The sequence below is a fragment of the Sciurus vulgaris genome (genome assembly GCF_902686455.1).
Source record: "Sciurus vulgaris genome assembly, chromosome: 8".
NCBI classification, from domain to species: domain Eukaryota; kingdom Metazoa; phylum Chordata; class Mammalia; order Rodentia; family Sciuridae; genus Sciurus; species Sciurus vulgaris.
This window is the reverse complement of record NC_136468.1, coordinates 535,695-540,767: the sequence shown is the minus strand read 5'-3', so window position 1 is coordinate 540,767 and position 5,073 is coordinate 535,695.

Genomic DNA, 5,073 nt, shown 5'->3' with positions numbered 1-5,073 from the left:
CCCACCGCGGCCCGCCCGGAGCCCCGCCCCGGCCCCGCCCCGCGGGCCAGGACACGCCCCACCGCCGCCGCCGGAGCCCCGCACGCTCTCGCAGGCCCTCGCCCCTCCCCGCCCGCAGCGCGGGACCCCGCAGCCTCCGCCGCGGCCCCCCTCCTCCCGCCTGCCCGCACGGCCCTTGCCCCAACCCCGCTGGCCCCGGCCCCCGCCGGCCGCCCCCGCCTCGACTGGCCCGCGCTCGCTCCGCGCCCCTTTGCGCCCTCTGGGCTCGGCCGCCTGACGTGCACCTGCCCTGCGCCGCTCTCCCACGCGGCGCGCCCGCCCCTCGCCGGCCGAGGTGTTGGGGTCGCTGGACCCAGCTCGCAGGTGCGCGGCCCCAGCGGGTGCGGTTCAGCTGAGGAAGTGGGGTCCTCTTCGGTTTGACTGTGGCTGCACCTGAGGTCTGGAGGCCTGGACCCGGTGAGAGCCTCACCTGAAGGCGGGCAGTGCTGAACTGGAGCCCACCCTGAGGAAGACCTCGTGGAAGTTCTGGGGTGCGGGTGGGGCTCCAGGACGGGGCCCTCGGCCTGCAAGGGGATCCTCTGGAGTCCCCCCGGATGTTCACTGAGTGCACTGAGGACCCCCGGCAGGTGCGGAACTTCAGCCTGGGTCTACCTGAGCTCATCCCATCCTGCACAGCCTGCCCACCCCTGGGACCTGTGCACTCCTTCTCAGGAGAAGGAACCGACACAAAGGTGGGTCAGGCGTGGGGCTGGGGCACCGCAAGAGGGTCGGGGAGTGGCATTTATGGGTACAGTGAGCGTTAGGGGGAGGGACCATCCGTGTGCCACGTGGCCGGCCTGCACCTCCTCACATCCTCCCCAGGGTCATCCCCTTCCCCATCCAGGTCCCGTGTCCCCTGACAGGCACCCTCAGCTTCCGTCTGCTTGCTGTATCCTGCCACAGTCTCCTCCCTTGTAGGCTCTGGCGGGGCCAGGGACCTCAGGGAGTTACTCCCAGCCCCACCAGTAAAGCCGATATCTGGAGGGCCGGCAGGACTGCCCTGAAGTCACCTTCTTCACCTCCTTGATGGCCCACGCCACCCTTCTCAAACCACCCTCATCTCCTTGCTCCCAGTCTTTGGTTCCCCGTCCTCTGTATCCCTCAGACCCTGTGCCCAGTGTGCGGGGAGTGCCTTTACACCCAGGCCTCAGGGATGCCTCCTCAGAGCAAGCCCCTGCCCTAGAACAGTGCTGCACCCTGCCTTGCAGCCATGTTGGTGACCGCGAGGGAGCACAGACCTCGCTGACCAGGAGGCCTCAGTCCAGGTGACCTGAGCTCATGGTTCCCCTCTCACGCTGTCTTCAGCAGCTGGGCTGTTGCAGCACAGCACTGTCACGCCAGAGCAACTGAGACCCTTGAGAAGACTATCGACGAGATGGTTCTGCTGCAGACTCCGTCCGAGAAAGGCCGGAAGACAGCCTGCCTCAGCTGGGCTGCAGTACATGGCTCCAGTGGGCACAGCCCTCACCCAGAGCATGGGCTCAGGGGTGCACGAGGCCTGCGGGGAGGGCATCCGGGAGGCCCCATCAGGCGCCTTGGGCGGGCAGGCACATCCCCAAGGTCCTGAGCGTCATCTTGTGAAGTTGGTGGCAGGAACAATAGGAGAAGAAGTCAGCAGGTGCGAGCAGAAGATGAGGCTCTCCAAGGCCCAGGATGATGCAGAAGCCGTGGGCAGGACAGGTGACTCTCCAGTGCATTTGCTTTGTGGCTGAAAAACCCACCATCAGTTGCCTCTGGGGCCGAGGACAGAGCCAAGCCATCTTGGCACCTGTGGGAACTCGGCAGCCACGTGGGGCTCCACTGCAGGTCTCCTCTGTTGGCATTCACAGAGGACACGAGGGACACTCCGGCCTGTGCGTCCCTCCTGGAGGACTGTTCACAGGCCACAGTGCCTCTGGTGCCTGAGCCTTGAGCAGGTCCCGGGCAGGGATCCTTGGCCCTCTCCTTGGACTGCTTAGTAGTTTCCTGGACACGGTCCTGTCTTATGCCAAGGGTCCTGAATTTTTCAGCACTCCAACTATTCAAGGCAAAGGTGGAGGAAAAACACCCCCAAAAGAGGAGAGTGAAAAGCCAGAGACACAGGAGGAATCCCAAAGATTACCAGTGGCAAATGCACAGGGAGAGACGGGCAGGCGCGAGGAGGAGGGTGCACCAGCCCTGCCGCCTGCTCTTACAGCACCCACACATGCGGAGGTGGGTGCTGCGCACAGGTGCAGGGAGAGCGTGGCTGCTGTGCGCAGGCAGATTGATGTGCCCCTGCCTCTGGTGTCTGCAGCACCTCAGCACGCCCTTGTTCCTGGAGCCTGTGGATGGGGAGCTCTCCTGGTGGACTCATGCTTTGGGCTTTCCTGCTTACAAGATGATCTGTCCCTCTTGGAACGCGCACGGATATCCAGGTGTCCCCAGCACACCAGCTCTCCAACACACCCCGTCACAGCCCCATCTGAGGAGTCCTGTGCCGGGACTCCTGGTCATGGGGCTTGTGTCCCTGTCCTATGGAACTCTTGGCCAGGCTGGTGGTCTTACTGCACTCCTCCGTGCTCCGGGCTCCATCAGAGTCCACCAGAACAGACAGGGCGTTTACCAAGGACCAGAAAGTACTCAGAGTGGGGCTCTGGGCCTCTGACTCTCCATGTAACAACCACTGCAGAGGACTGAGGACATGGGTCCACAGCCCTGCTTGCAGGGGCTCAGTCCACACCACCTGGATCCCAGCCATCATCCAGGGGCCGTGACTCATCAGACAGCACCAGTTGCTCCTCTGCAGGGCTTCCTTCTCCAGGTGGAAGGCCAGGACCGTTGTCTGCAGCTGGAAATGCTCATTGGCAACAGCATGACCCAGGGCAGCTCTGGACATGGAGTGTCCTGCATGCTGTTTATAAGCAAAGATGGCTAACCGTGTGCTAACGAATGTTCTGTTACTCATTTCAGATGGGTATTCTGGCCCTCACTGAATGACAGAATGATTCTGGTCCAGCGTGATGAAATTTGGGCTAAGATTTTAAACAGTCAAAACTGCCAGAGTGGTCTTTTTTTAAGTTTTTATTTGTTTTAATTAGTCAGAGTGGTAAATTTTGATTGGCTTCCTTCATCATTTAAACAGCCCACATCCCAAGCTGAGCAGACTGGGTGAGTCCCTTGGTGGGGCATGGTGTCAACCTCTAGCGGAGCAGGAGCAAACCATCCTGCCCCTGCCCGAAGAGTGCTGCTGAGCTCGGGAGTTGTCAGGAAATGCCCACTGTCCCCGAGGTCCTGTCCCATTGTGGACTTTGCCTCACCTCCCCACTGCATAGGTAACCCCTGCTCAGGGTGTCCCTGCCTCCAGAGTAGAGCCCCAAGGGGAGGAGGAGGAGGCGGCTGCACCCCAATATTGTTCCTAGACCCCAAAGCTCTGACTAATTGGGCTGGGCATGTTACACTCAGAACTCTGAGTCATCAGCCTTTTGCCAGTCAGCAGAACAGTAAGAAGCAGAGCCGGGAAGTCTGGATTGTCTATCTTGAGTGGTAGTGGTGGTAGTACAGATCATGATGGAAGTGGTGGGGGTTAGAGATAGTGGTGGAAGTGGCTGTAGAGGTGGTGACTGTGCAGGGGGAAGTGTCGGTGGCCAGTGAGGAGGAGGTAGAAGTATTGGTGGTAGAGGTGGGATGGTGGTGGTAGTGGTGTTGGTGTTGGTGGTGGAGGTGGGATGGTGGTGGTAGAGGTGTTGGTGGTGCAGGTGGGATGTTGGTGGTGTTGGTGTTGGTGTTGGTGGTGGAGGTGGGATGGTAGTGGTAGAGGTGTTGGTGGTGCAGGTGGGATGTTGGTGGTGCAGGTGGGATGTTGGTGGTGTTGATGTTGGTGGTGGAGGTGGGATGTTGGTGATTTTGGATGTTGGTGGTGGAGGTGGGATGTTGGTGGTGTTGGTGTTGGTGGTGCAGGTGGGATGTTGGTGGTGTTGGTGTTGGTGGTGGTGGTGGGATGGTGGTGGTGGAGGTGTTGATGGTGGAGGTGTTGGTGGTGCAGGTGGGATGTTGGTGGTACAGGTGGGATGTTGGTGGTGTGATGGTGGTGGAGGTGGGATGGTGGTGGTGGTGGTGCAGTAGTGTGGGTGTTGGTGGTGTTGATGTTGGTAGTGGTGGTGGGATGGTGGTGGTGGAGGTGTTGATGGTGGAGGTGTTGGTGGTGCAGGTGGGATGTTGGTGGTGTTGATGTTGGTGATGCAGGTGAGATGGTGGTGGTGGAGGTGTTGATGGTGGAGGTGTTGGTGGTGCAGGTGGGATGTTGGTGGTGGTGTTGTTGGTGGTGGTGGGATGGTGGTGGTAGAGGTGTTGGTGGTGCAGGTGGGATGTTGGTGGTGTTGATGTTGGTGGTAGAGGTGGGATGGTGGTGGTGGAGGTGTTGATGGTGGAGGTGTTGGTGGTGCAGGTGGGATGTTGGTGGTGTTGATGTTGGTGGTGGTGGTGGGATGGTGGTGGTAGAGGTGTTGGTGGTGCAGGTGGGATGTTGGTGGTGTTGATGTTGGTGGTAGAGGTGGGATGGTGGTGGTGGAAGTGTTGATGGTGGAGGTGTTGGTGGTGCAGGTGGGATGTTGGTGGTGGAGGTGGGATGTTGGTGGTGTTGATGGTGGTGGAGGTGGGATGGTGGTGGTAGAGGTGTTGGTGGTGCAGGTGGGATGTTGGTGGTGTTGATGTTGGTGGTGCAGATGTTGGTGGTGCAGGTGGGATGTTGGTGGTGTTGATGTTGGTGGTGGTGGTGGGATGGTGGTGGTAGAGGTGTTGGTGGTGCAGGTGGGATGTTGGTGGTGTTGATGTTGGTGGTGGAGGTGGGATGGTGGTGGTGGTGGTGCAGTAGTGTGGGTGTTGGTGGTAGAAATGGTGTTGTCTATGTGGACCTTTCCCACTACAGGCACTCCAGTTCGTCCCCTTGAGCACCTGTCCATCAGGGTGTGTTCCTGGTCAAGGGCAGGGCTTGTGCCTGAGCACGGCCAGCGACCCTCTCAGGAAGGCCAAGGCAGGTGCTGCCTCCTGCGACAGCAGCACGGGATAGGTGGCTCT